This window comes from Hippocampus bargibanti, linkage group LG08 (genome assembly GCF_051943395.1).
Source record: "Hippocampus bargibanti isolate YZ-2025 linkage group LG08, ASM5194339v1, whole genome shotgun sequence".
Classification (NCBI taxonomy): Eukaryota; Metazoa; Chordata; class Actinopteri; order Syngnathiformes; family Syngnathidae; genus Hippocampus; species Hippocampus bargibanti.
In genome coordinates this window covers 25,575,218-25,589,687 of record NC_142741.1, presented here as the reverse complement: position 1 = coordinate 25,589,687, position 14,470 = coordinate 25,575,218, and the positions used below count along the sequence as shown (strand labels likewise).

General features: G+C 40.0%; 1 protein-coding gene across 3 annotated transcripts in view; it reads left to right on the top strand.

Annotated features, from left to right (window-relative positions):
* The window catches only part of ikzf2 (IKAROS family zinc finger 2), a 210,787-nt gene that overhangs the window by 16,265 nt on the left and 180,052 nt on the right, over positions 1–14,470 (top strand). For all 3 annotated transcript variants that reach the window (XR_016115881.1, XM_089003439.1, XM_089003438.1), the window contains exon 3: positions 11,035–11,119. The gene's annotated coding sequence lies outside the window, so the exon portion shown is untranslated. The remainder of the gene's footprint in view (positions 1–11,034; positions 11,120–14,470) is intronic.

The window sequence follows — 14,470 nt, the reverse complement described above, 5'->3', positions numbered from 1 at the left end:
AGTCAAAATACATTCAAAATGTTGAATAGAGACTCTTAAAAATAGGGTCTGGAGGTCGTGGTCGTAAGTCGAGTTGGTCGTAAGTTGGATGTTACCTGTACAGGAGCTGCTGTAATTCTCGCATATAAATACATCTAATGGAAGAAGTTTCATCACGAGAAATGTTTGTAAGTCGAGACGTATTTTCCATGTAAATGCCTTAATGAAAGGAAGAAGTAGAACAACTCAATACAGGTAACATCCGACTTACGGCCGAGTTCCGTTTTGACCAAACGGTCGTAAGTCAAAATGGTCGTAAGTCGAAATACATTCAAAATGTTGAATAGAGACTCGTAAAAATAGGGTCTGGAGGTCGTGGTCGTAAGTCGAGTTGGTCGTAAGTTGAATGTTACCTGTACAGGAGCTGCTGTAATTCTCGCATATAAATACATCTAATGGAAGAAGTTTCATCACGAGAAATGTTTGTAAGTCGAGACGTATTTTCCATGTAAATGCCTTAATTCGTTCCAAACGCCCCAAAATTCAGAAATGTTTCCTAATGCATAAAAATACATCAAAATATTAACACATTTGATAGTCAATTGTCATGAGAGTCATTTGAAGTCATTTTACAAATTATGGACGGTCTGGAGGTGTCGGTTGTCCTTTAAAGGACAGTTTTGGGACACTTGAAGTCATTTTTATTGGTGTTTTGCATTTGACTAACAATAACAGCATGTATGTTTTGGCTATTTGAGATGCTATCAAACGTTTTTCTGATGTCAGTTAGGAAACAAAAAAATGGCGTCGCTTTCACTCTAACTCCAAACTCCAAAACATAGCATAGATAAATCATCATCTCTTAGTTGAGTCGCTTCCTATCTATTTGAGTTAGTTCCGAGTTGAGTGGACGCTGACCTATGTGGCTGCCGCTGCTCACCTACACAAAAACTGATCCTGTGACTGTAAAGTGACCTTGAGAGTTTTGAAAGGCACTTATAAATGAAATGGATTGTTATTATATTATAAAGAAGGAAAAATAGACGTATCAGGTGCACAGAAAAGCACTCAAGCATTGTTATTTTTTTTTTTTTCTCTTCGAAAAAGGCCACCTGCATCTTACTTGGCATGGCTGACTCGGACTTTTTTCTTCTTTCCTCCTCGGTGCAGATGCGCTGAAGTCTTGCTTGTATTGGATGATTAGAAGCAAATAATTTCCAGCCCCACAGAACTCTCAATTCAATCAGCTAATGGAGAGGAAGCTCTCATTCATCCCCTTAGCATCTTTCTGGACCCCCACCCCCACAAGACCCCCTTTCCACCACCCTTCCCACCGCTACCCCTACCCTTCCGCCGGCTTTGTTTTCCTGCGGCGGCACATTCACGAGAAGCAAATTCTGATCCAAATGTTGTTTACGGGTTAGCCATCGATGCGAAAACATCCGTAGCCCCCGAGCCAGGATTTTGACGCTCTATTCAGGCAAACTTGGAAATCTGAATACATTGAAAGCGCAGGCGAGTGATGCGCACAGAGGCGGGGCCTCGGGTTATTACCAATTTATCGGACTAATAAAGTAGGAATACAGTCATACCTTAGCTTACGGACTTCATTAGTTCCCAGACAGAGTGTGTACGACGAAGTGTGTATCCCAAAAATTAATTTCCCATAGGAAACCATTAAAATGAGAATAATCCATTCCCAGTTCCCCATAAAACATCATTTTCTAATTTTCTAAGCCTTAAAACTAAACAAAATATACTTTATTTTATGTATAATAAATGTGCTATGGTATTATAATGAAAAAAAATTAATGGTACTACATAATAAATTGATTTTATTGACCTTTTTGATGGTCGTTGATGGCTTGATGGAATGGAGTGACCGCTTTCATCAGCGTTAAACACTTGATGAGGAACGTAACCTTCTTCTTTCACTATCTTGAGGAATGATCCCTTATAGGTGCTTTGGGTTGCTAGCTATTATATTTCCCCTCCAGGACCGAGCCTCTCGTGACATCACAGCAGTCAAGAGAACTCCCCTGGAACTCTTTGACCTTTTCTCCAAAGTGTGAGAGCAGCTCGTTTATCATCAAATGATGTCTATTTCAAAAAGCGCTGACACTGACACACCCCCCCCCCCCCCCCCCCCCCCCACCAGTATCGTTTTTAAGATCCACTGGTGGTCTGATTCGTAACCCCCCAAATGTGCTCCTCACTCGGAAATGTGAGAGAACTTCAAGGAACCGTCAATGCAGTGAAGTGCCTTTGAAAATATGAATCCGCCATTCGGATTGAGTGGAACGAGGTTGACTTTGTTGCTTTCATGACATTCGATGGCAGATATAAAAAAATAAAAAAAAAGAAAGGGAAGAAGACGACTCACTTAGACACAAAGTACATGAAAGCAAGTGACAAATGGAATCTCCGGCTAATCATTCGCATTTGAAGTGCTACCTAGCCATGCACGTAAATGATGGATTTTGTTTGAATGTCTATTCAGTGCTCATTTATCTCATCGGTCCACTGCTCGCACATTTGGTTTAAGAATCATTGATTGTTTCTCATTTGATGTCGCAAGAGGACTCGCTCTTGATACGGAATCATCATGCTACGATGACACGGCATTTTGGAAGACGGACAGAGGTTTTGAATGGGGCACCATAGCCTTCATGGGTGAAAAAAAGGTCAACATAGCCTGTAGCAATTTGTTACATTCTTGGAAATATAACCAAGAGTCCAAGTTGAAATGTAATAATGTTAACCAAGTGATCCTTCTTTCTTGTCAAATCATTCTAAGCATATTCATAAATAAATAAATAAATAAATGTCGTATCTTGCTATAAATTAATAAACACAAATAAATAATACAGAAATAAATACATTAATAGGTACATAAATAGCTAACTCGTTAAATAAAGGTCATATCTTGCAATAAATGAAAAAAACACAACAAAAAAAAAATATAAAAATGCATTATAAATAAATAAATAGAGGACCTATTTGGCAATAATCAAATAAACACAAACAAATAACTAAATAAATAAGCACAACTAAATCAATAAATAATCAAATAAATAAATGTCCTATCTTGCAATAAATAAATAATAGATACATAAATAGCTAAATAGATAAATAAATGTCCTATCTTGCAATAAATAAATAAACAAACACTAATAATAAATAGATAAATACGTATGGACTTATTCCTTCCACCGTTTATGAGTGAAAATGACAAAAACCCTGGCACTAGAGTGGACACATTTTTGCACATCGTCTGGCAGTGAATGAGTTAAGTTGACTAAAAAAAATAGTGGGTGAAGGTGTCAGAAAATGTCCTAATTTGACAGGACTTAACTTTGCTTTTGTAAACTGGCTTCATTCTGTTCAGAGTTATGGTGTGAATGCAAGTAGGGCACGATTAATCACCTCAGTCTGCCATTCAATGTCATTTTTTATTTATGTCCTTTTTTTGGGGGGCCGTGGGGGCGTATTTGTGCCAAGCAGCTACATAATACGGATGCTCAGGGTCGGAATATTAATTTATGGCACGTACACCGCCTGTCTGTCTGTCTGTCTGTCTGCCTTCCACACTTGCTAATTTGTAGTAAGATGCGGAACATGACAATTAGTGAGAAATAGAGAAACCCGTCTAGTCTGCAGAGACTCATTTTCTTTCAATCAACTCGACTGGATTGGAATTTTGAGTCTTTTGAAACGTGGACGTGATTAGTATCGGAGTGTGCATGCGCTATAAAGGATTAAAGGACAACCGACGTCTTCGGACAAGTTGTGTCCATAATTTGTAAAATGGCTTCAAATCACTTCTACTGAGCGTATTTGACAAAGATTCCACCGCATATAGCTATATTTTCCCTTTTAAGACTCGCGCTGAATATTCCGGAAGTCTTGTTTTTGAGTTGGTGACGAGTCCGTACGTGACATCACTAAAGGACCGCCCCATGACCGTAAAAAAGACGCATTGTAGCCGTCCTTCCATCACGTCAATGTATTTTGCTGTACTTGCTTGGTCTGGGGACCTCGTGTTGCACCCAAAAGCCGCCAGAAGGCCAGAAGAGGGCGTCTAAGCGCCATATAAGGAATTTATCAGCCTGTGGAAACAAAGGTGGCCACAGGAGGTCACCATTTTGTGCCTCTTATTTTGTGTGAGAGATTTCTCCCCAATGTTGCCTCAAAATGGCACAAATAAATTCTTTAATCGATGTCAAACATGTATGCTTTCCTCTTCAGAACTATTTGAATCATATTCATAACTGGATGTGTAACAAGAAAGCATATTCTCCGAATCTCAAGCCATTGTTTTGATTCACTAGCAATGCAAGACGTCTTGGCGTGACATCACGACCTGGGGGCGGGACTTTCTGAAAATGCCCAATTCGCAGCTCATTTTGTTGCAGTTTTAGCACACTTCAAGTCATTTTTATTGGTGTTAGGAAAAACGGAGGTCTGACCGGCGCTTTATCGGCACTCCGGCAAGAAAAAAAATCAAACACACTCAGGAATGGCGCTCCATGTCATACTTTGCAATTCCCGAATAAATTAGTGAATATGATAATAATACTAATAATAATACATTTCATTTAGAAGCACCTTTCAAAACTCTCAAGGACACTTTACAGTCACAGGATATTTTTTCTGTGGGTGAGCAGCGGCAGCCACCCGCGCCAGCGTTCACTCAACCCGGAAATAACTCAAATAGAGAAAGCTAGCTGGCTAACAGAAATAATAACAATAATACATTTGATTTATAAGCGCCTTTCAAAACTCTCAGGGTCACTTTATAGTCACAGCATAGGTTCTTCTGTGGGTGAGCAGCGGCAGCCAGCCAGAGTTCACTTAACCCGGAAGTAACATGAATAAATAAACAAATTATATGACAACACAAAGACACAGTCATTCATTCTTCAGCACTTTCTGTACCCTCTTTGTGACATGAAGATTGGATGACAGATTGGTTATGCTTCAGACTTTAGATGCAAACGAAAATACGTTTAAAGACATGTCAAAAAATGCTCACTCAGCAGCGCATTGGAAAAAAAAAAGTTGGAATGATTATTATGATTGCGCAATTTGACCAAAATATGGAAGAAAATGATAAAAACACACAGAGATGAGTTTTCCCTTCACAGAAAAGGGCCATGGGCTTTTGGAAAAAGCTGAGGAAATCATAACTGGTCTTTCTGATTGAAGCCCTCGGAGGCTGATGGGAAGGTAGTTAAGATAAGTCGCTCATCTGGGGTCCAGATCGCCTCCGCCGCCGCCGCCGTCGTATTCTTTGTCGTTTGGAATTGTCACTGCACCGGCAGGGAAGGTGAAAATGATTTAGGCACCTGATCGAGATTAGACAGAATAAGAAGTTATCATATTTCAAAGTTTCATGCTGTTGTATGCTTAGTCAACATGTGTGACTCGAATACATAATTGAAGCACAGACAACCTGGGGTCAATCTGAGGTCAACAGACACAGCAAGTTAAACTGTCATCTTCTAGGAGATCTGGACAGAAAAGTTCGTAAACCAAGGGGTTCGTAAACCGAGGTATCACTGTATCTATAAAAAAATACGTTTCAAGACTTTTCACTAGCTGGTTCAAACACACCTTCTGCTCCCTTTGCAGATGTTAAAAAATATATTAAAAAAAAAATGCCGTCCCTTTTCCAGATCCGTCCCCATGAATCATTTAAGTGAAGCAATTTGCGGAGCACCTGTTCCGACCTTGAAGGCCATTAAGCTTTTCAATAGAACAAGCACAGCGACTCTAATGGATTTTTCATGGAACTTATTGGACAGCATCTTGGATTCAGAGCGCATGAGCACAACGTTCATGATACTCGGCGTAACGGTAAAGATCCAGACTGCTTTGAGGAATACGGCCTTGCCGATGGAGTCATAACTATTCTTCAGCTAACATTTTGGGATGCTCATTCAGTCAAATTATTGGTGACTTGCAAAGAGACAGGGCTTCGTACCAACAGTGTACATCTTAACTCATTCGCTGCCAAACGATGTGCAAAAATGTGGCCACAAAATTGATGAGGAACTCGGTCAAATTATCGCAGAGACAGCACGGCAACTTCACTCGGATGTGGTCAAGAGGCAACCTGGAACCTCGTCATCCATTGATGATTTCAAGGCTAGCCACGGATGGCTCAAGAATTTTAAGCGTCGTACAGGGATTCATAGTGTTATTCGTCATGGTGAGGAAGCCAGTTCTGACGATAAAGCTGCCAAAGCTTACAAGGAATCATTCCTCAAGATGGTTGAAGAAGGCGGCTACGTTCCTCATCAAGTATTTAATGCTGAGGAAACCGGCCACTCCATTCCATCAACGACATTCACAAAGGTAAATAAAAGGGCTTTATTATACAGTACAGTTTATTTCTTTAATTATAATACCATACCACATTTATTATACATAAAATAAGTTATATATGTGTAGTTTTAAGGCTTAGAAAGTAGAAAATGATGTTTTATGGGGAACTGGGAACAGATTATTCTCATTTTAATGGTTTCCTATGGGAAATTAATGTTTGAGATACACACTTTTCACCTTACACACTCTGTCTGGGAACCGATTAAGTTCATAAGCCAGAAAACCCGACTCAAAGGCAGGAAAGCGACTTTAATGCTGATGCAGTTTTGAAAGTGCCCCCCGTTGATCACCGCACTAAATCATATGCCGACTAAGATTAATGACAGGTATTACCGACGGGGATGCAAGATGTTCATTTGCTCATCATTGAAATGGCCGCCACTGGCAAAAAGTCATTTATTACCATGAGAGAAATATATCTACAAACAAGCCATCATTGTGTGACCCCCCACACCTCCTTCATCTCCTTGCTGTCATCATAAAGTCTGTGGAATTTTATTTTTGGGGATATCAATGAAAATATGTGGCGGGCCAGAATGGCACCAAAAATCCACATTGTGTATTTTCCGGTGTAGAAGATGCACCCAAAATCCCTGATTGTCTTCAAAAGATGACCTTGCGCCTTACAAAATAAGTTAGCCAGAATCCCTCAATTATATCAAACATATACAGTGATACCTTGGTTTGCGAATTTAATTGGTTCCCAAACAGAGTGTGTAAGGCGAAAACTGTCCATCCCAAAAATTAATTTCCCATAGGAAACCATTAAAATGAGAATAATTCGTTCCCAGGTCCCCAGAAAACATAATTTTCTACTTTCTAATTTTCTACCCTTAAAACTACACAAAATATACCTTATTTTATGTATAATAAATGTGCTGTGATATTATAATTAAAGAAATACACTTTACTATATAATAAAGTCTTTCAGCTAAACAGAACACAATTGATGAGGAACTAGGTAAAATTATCGCAGAACAGTTGATGAGGAACTAGGTAAAATTATCGCAGCTACAAGGGATCATTCTTCAAGATGGTGAAAGAAGAAGAAGGCTACGTTTCTCATCAAGTGTTTAATGCTGATGACTCCATTCCATCAAGCCATCAACGGCCATCACAAAGGTCAATAAAACGACTTTATTATATAGTACATTATATTTCTTTAATTATAATACCATAACACATTTATTATACAAAAAAATAAGGTATATTTTGTGCAGTTTTAAGGCTTAGAAAATTAGAAAGTAGAAAATTATGTTTTATAGAGACCTGGGAACGGATTATTCTCATTTTAATGGTTTCCTATGGGAAATTATTTTTTGGGATACACATTTTTCACCTTACACACTGTCTGGGAACCAATTAAGTTCGTAAGCCAAGGTATCACTGTATTTGATGTTTTTGTCACATAGAAATGAAATTGATTATTATTTATAAGAAAGATGGCACAGATTAAGATGACAATTTCCGGCGTGCTTGTTGGCAGAAAGAAAAAGGAAGATAGCGTTAAGAGGCATTTGAATGCTGTTGACAAAAAAAGGAAACAACGCGTACACGTTTCGCAGAGCTTCCGCTGCTGCGCCATCAAGCAGTTAATAACACCGTTTAGAGAAGATTGTGGAAGCAGGAAGCAATCTTCGAGGATCAGAGGACACAATTCAAGTGCATCTTCTTATCTGCTCAAGCTATCACAAATCCCACTCGCATCTGCAAGCCTTATTTTTGCAGTTCCACGATTCAAATGGAAAAAAAAATCTTTTTATATCCCCACAAAATCGCTGTTCCAGGGACAACAAAATGTAGCACTTTATGTAGGTTGTCATTGACAGTAGGTAGAGAAAAGGAGTCAAAACATATCAGGAGAGCACTCACAAACTGTGGTTACCCGCAGTGGACTTTTAACAAATGTCAAAAGGAAAGAATGGGGAATGAAACCAAAAATTCTGAAGATACAAAAAGGAGAGGAGTAGCAGTACCTTACATTGCAGGAGTTTCTGAAAAACTACAGAGTCCTTTGGCAACACAAAATACATACTTATTTCAAACCGATAAACACTTTAAGGCAAAAATTAGCGATCCAAAAGATAGGCTGCCAAATGAAAAATAAAGTAATGTAGTTTATTCCATACATTGTGAAAATGAAAATTGTAAAGAGCAATACATTGGGGAGACTCAACAAATTCTCCAAAAAAGACTTTATCAACATCGCTGGGATAATACTAGTGGGCCTCAATTGGCAGTACATATGCACCTAAAAGCTAGCAACCACTCATTTCACGACAATGAGGTTAAAATCTTAGCGAAAGAACATAGATGGTTTGAAAGGGGAGTAAAAGAAGCGATTTTCATAAAACAGCAAAATCCTTCCCTTCACCGAAATGGTGGTGTGAGGTTCAATTTGGATCGTTCGTACAATAGACTGCTCAGGCAACATAGCCTTAGGTATGCTGATGAGGTGATACCAGGGCAAATTGGGCAATCAGGCCAGTCGTCAGTCAGGACAATAGAAGCTATCAATGGAACCGCAGGGATTAGTCCTCTGCTCCCCTCAACCTGAGAACAGGGACCTATCATAGCAGAGTCCGGCACCGCTATGTCTGGACAGTAGGGATATATATACATATAGGGCCGAAACTACCAGTAAGACTTTAGTTTGCTGACGAAGCTTCTTGGATGGGAAGCGAAACGTCCGATACCTTCAAAGAAGTACGGCTGAAGAAACCTTTTCATCGATGGACCACTCCTATACGACTGAGAGCTTAGACAGACCTTGTTATTTTTGCAGTTCCACGATTCAAATAGAAAGAATTCTTTTTATTTCCCCCAAAATCGCTGTTCCTGGGACAACCAAATGTAGCACTTTGGTTGTCATTGACGGTCATTTTTTGTTTTTGTTTTTATGTCCTTACAGAATGACAATTTGGATGTGAAAAGGACTAAATTTGCAACCGGATGCCGTTATGACATCTTATCAAGGAAGTTTGTCTCAGTGGACAAATCAGTTTCTTGGCTCAGTGCAACCCATTCAGGGTTTGCGCAAATAAATGGAGCAATTTGAGCAAGTGATAGAAGAAAGCATTGTCCCCTGCTGCCGACACTGCTGGGAAATCATAGACTCGCCGTCCCCGACCATGACATGAATCACAGGTTGGGCAGATACGGTGCAGTCGAGTTTTAATCCGTCGCAATCATAGGAAAGCGCGTGTGCTTGCAAAATACCCCCGCTAAAAAAATGGGAAAAGATATCATATTTATTGTCAATGAATAGAAAAAGCTGGAAAGACAAGACAAGTGTATAAATTAAAGGATGGCAGCGTCTTAGTTTAAAAGTGCCGGCGACATGTTGGCAACTTCCTGTTTTTGAAGGTGTGACATGATTAATGGTCTGAATATTTCTTGATTAATTTAGCTAGCTAGCTATTTGCTATCTATTTGCTGGCTGTCTCGCTAGCTAAAAATGAACTATATAGCTATCTAGCTGGCCATCTATTCGCTACATAGCTATCTATTAGCTATCTATTGGCTAGCTAGCTAGCTTTCTTTCTATTTGAGTTACTTCCGGGTTGAGTGAACGGTGGCTACCGCTGCTCACCCACAAAAAAATGTAACCTGTGACTAAAGTGACGTTGAGAGTTTTGAAAGGCTGTCTACCTAGCTGGCTATGTAGCTGGCTATATAGCTAGCGAGCTATTTGGTATCTATTTGCTATCTATTTGCTAGCTACCTAGTTAGCTATCTATTTGCTATCTAACTAGCTAGCTGACTGGCGTGTGGCTGCCGCTGCTCACCCACAGAAAAACTCATCCTGTGACTGTAAAGTGACCTTGAGAGTTTTGAAAGGCGCTTATAAATCAAATGTATTATTATTATTATTATTATTATTATAAAATGTCCACTAAAATGTCCCCGAAAGGCTTAAAACAGGATGACAAGGTCAAGTGTAGCGACTTTTAAAAAAGTGTGCGTGAGTGAAGCGTTAACATTGGAAAGTGATGTCCTCAAAGTGCTCATCTGTTCCGCTTGGCGTGACTGAAGCGGCTTCCAGCTATTGTCGCCTTCTTAGCTGTGAAAGCTTCTACAAGCATCTGGGACAAGAGCAGAGCCACGCTAATGTCATGCTTGCATGGCTTCTGAATAAGCCGTCAGTGTACTTTAAAGGACAACCGACATTTTATAGCATCTAAAATACCCAAAACACACAGGCTGATATTTTTAGTCAAATGCAAAACACCAATAAAAATGACTTAAAGTGTCCAAAAACGACTTCCGTCCCGCCCCCTTGTTCGTGGTGTCACCCCAAGACGTCTTGCCTTGCTAGAGAATCAAAACAATGGCTTCAGATTCGGAGAATATGCTTTCTTGTTACTCGTCCAGTTATGAATATGATTCAAATAGTTCTGAAGAGGAAAGCATACATGTTTGCAATCGATTCAAGAATTTATTCCGTGCCGTTTTGAGGTATCTGGGGGTGGGAAATGTAGCACCAAAAAGAGGCAGAAAATGGTGTGAAAGTGTAAGGAATTAATCAGCCCGTTTCCACAGGCTGATAAATTCCTTACACGGAGCTTTGTTGCCTCTTTTTGGTGCTACGTGAAGTTTTCAGACCAAACAAAGTACAGCAAAATGCATTGACGTGATGCTACAATGTGTCCTTTTTTCGGTCAGGGGCGTTCCTTCAGTGACGTAACGTGAGGACTCGTCAGCAACTCAAAAACAAGACTTCCGGAATATTCAGCGCAAGTCTTAAAAGGTAAAATATAGCTTTATGCGGTGGAAACTTTGTAAAATACGCTCATTAGAAGTCATTTGTTTGCATGTCATTTAGCCTCCGAGTCTATAGTCAACATTTTGAATGGATTTCGACTTACGACCATTTCGACTTACGACGGCTTGGTCGGAACGGAACTCGCTCGTAAGTCGGATGTTACCCGTTTATGTATGAAAGAAGAGAGTCTAAGGATTCTCACACTGCATTGAATGTTTATGTAGTCCTACAACTCAATATTGTGTGGGTCCTACAATTGGAGTGAAAATGACCCAAAATGCAGGCGATGAAGTGGACACATTTTTGCACGTCTGACAGTGTGAATGAGTTAACTTGAAAATGTTACCTGAATATTTGTACCATTGCATTTCCAATCATCACAAGATGAACCCGTTCTGTCAGCGTTCAGCTTTTTTTTTTCGACAGAAAGGTTTATAATAATCATTACAAAAAAAGGGGGAAAAGGTGCTCGGCATCTTTGCTGGTCTTTTTTTTTTGGTGGTCTTCTCGATCCTGCGAGATAATGGCAACAATCAAATTGAAAGCAGCTTTCCGGCAAGTAAACACATTAATTTTAACAACAAAACACATTAAATTAACAAGAGCACTCAGAGTGCAGACCTCTAAGCATTTATAAAATCCAGAACAGACCCAGGATTATAATCACTAAATGGAAAACTAATAGGACTCCACAAAATCAAATATTTCTGCCCTTTTCAAAGTTTCACTGTTTATTATCCAGCGCACATTACTTGTCACTAAAACTTTGCCCATTTTACTTTTTAACACACTAGCACTCCTAATTTTCTTTGAAACCTATGAAAGTATTCATCTGCCGACAAGGTCAACGCCGTGAAGTGGAACTGTGCTGGAGAATAAGAAGTTATCATATTTAAACGTTTCATGCTGTTATATGCTTAGTCAACATGTGTGACTCGAATACACAATTGAAGCACAGACAATCCTGGGGTCAATCTGAGGTCAACAGACACAGCAAGTTAAACTGTCATCTTCATCTCGGAGATCTGGCCTTGGTCAGAATTTAGGACTTGGGAAACTCCTTTATCACCGAAGTAATTTACGACTTGAAAGTCCTTCACAGGAAGAGCTCATTAGCCAGGTTACAAATGTATCAGTTCATGGAAAAGACAATGCTTTATTGCTTACAGCTGTTCGTGCTTAGAACTCAAGAGGTGTGGTATTCTAATCAAGAAAACTATGTTTTACTAATGTATCGCTTAAATTTGCATCTACTCTCAATAAATAACTTGGCAGAGGGCTGCAGAATTCAGACGTCTGTCATGAATGGCTACGTCTCCTGCCGGCAGTAAAAGACAATCTTTCTGGGTTCGAGTCATTGTCCACAGTGTCCGATCGAACATCTCCGCTACGGTTTGATGGCCTTGCCGCGAGCTCCGGTCCAGTGGGACCATATTTGAAAGGCCCCTCATCTCCCTTGTCACCATCGTCTCAGCAGATTGAGTCGTGTACATTTTCACCATCTCATGTAAAGTGTGGGCCAAGAATAGAAGCACGGATGAATAATTGACATCTGCGCTATGATTTGCATCGTTCTTGACTTATTTAGGCTCTCGAGGCACATTCCGTGAAAATTGCCTTCTGGATTTACCTGTGCAACATCCGCATATAGCATAAACAATAAAGCACAATTTAGCATGTCAAGTTTTTACCCGTGATTAACTTGTTACAAGTACAGTGGTACCTCGGTTTACGAACGAACCCCTTGGCTTACGAACTTTTCGGTTTACGAACGTTACATTTATGAACCTTTTACCTTGGCATACAAACTATTTTTCAGGATACACACGGAGCTGCCGCAATGAGTGATGTGTCGTTCACGAAGAACAAAACGGCAGCCGACTGCTTTTGTCCTCTTTGCCCTGCCCCCAGTCTTCGGTTAAAGCCACGTGATTGGTCAGCAGTGAGGGGGGTGGTTTAAAAATCAAAGAGACAGGCAGACGGCAGTGACAGTGTCAACTTTGATAGGCAGAGTGTAGACTGCAAGGTTAAAATATCCCATCAATTTTTTTTGGTTCTTTTGACTTCAAGACGGCGCCCCGAGAGTGGCTGCCTTTCCAGCAGCTCATGTATTTTGTTTTTCTACTTTCATTCCTTTCATCACTTTGCTGCTGTGAAATGTAAATTTCTCCACTGTGAGACTAATAAAGGCAAATCCAATTCAATCCAATTCCAATTCCAATCAGGCTCCACAAACAACCCGCACGAGCCATCTGTGCACTTGATGCAAAAAGCTACCAACCCATACCATACCCATACCATAGCATATTTATTATACGCAAAAGTTGCACGCCCCGGGCATCCGGGCTGACGTTATTTCAGACGCCATTCTTGATTGTCACTTTTGTTTCAAATGTCATTTAACGGCTTATTCATTTGAACGGTATTTTTCTGTCACTTGGAAGCGTTATCGTTCTTCCGCTGAGGAGTGCTCTATAAATAAACACCCTTAGCCTCGGCGGCTAAGCTTTAAACACGGTCAAGCAATATCCCTTTTTCGTAAATTGGTGATGTGAATGAGCCCTGTGGGGCAATGTGAAAGAAATGTGTGCTTTTTTTCTTTTGTTTTTCCGCCTCACTGTATTCTGCTAATGCTTTGCTGTAGGCGTAAATGTCCGACTCTATAGGCGAACGTCTTTCCTCATGAATTAGTGGCTCGAGTCAACTAATGTTACATTTTCTTGAAAAATAAGCTTCTGTTTGCCTCTTTCAGCATGATTATGCGGTAAAATATCATCCTGTTCTTTTTCCTCATCATTTATGATCCAATTTGCTTCATTTGATAGAAATAGAAAACCTCGGCTTACGAACGCTTTAGCTAACAAACTTTTCGCCTTACGAACATTAAATTCGCGACAATATAATCTTGGCATACAAACTATTTTTCGGCAAACGAACCAAACCACACGAAGCGCCACGGTGGCTGGCCCAATAAGCCCATTTCCAACGGAGCCTGTGCGCCATCTTGTGCATTTTCTGGGCGCGGCATTGTGGAGGCCAGATGGCTCGAATTGATACGGAAGGACTTCTTTAATCGATGGCAAACATGTATGCTTTCCTCTTCAGAACTATTTGAATCAGATTCATAACTGGATGAGTAACAAGAATGCATCTTCTCAGAATCTGAACTCTCTGAAGCCAATGTTTTGATTTTGGAGCAAGGCAGTGTGTGACTAATAGTGACATCATGAACAAGGGGTCGGAACTTTCTGAATGTCCCCAGTTCCGAACTCATGTTGTGGCAGTTTTGTGACACTTGAAGTCATTTTTATTGGTGTTTTGCATTTGACTAAAAAT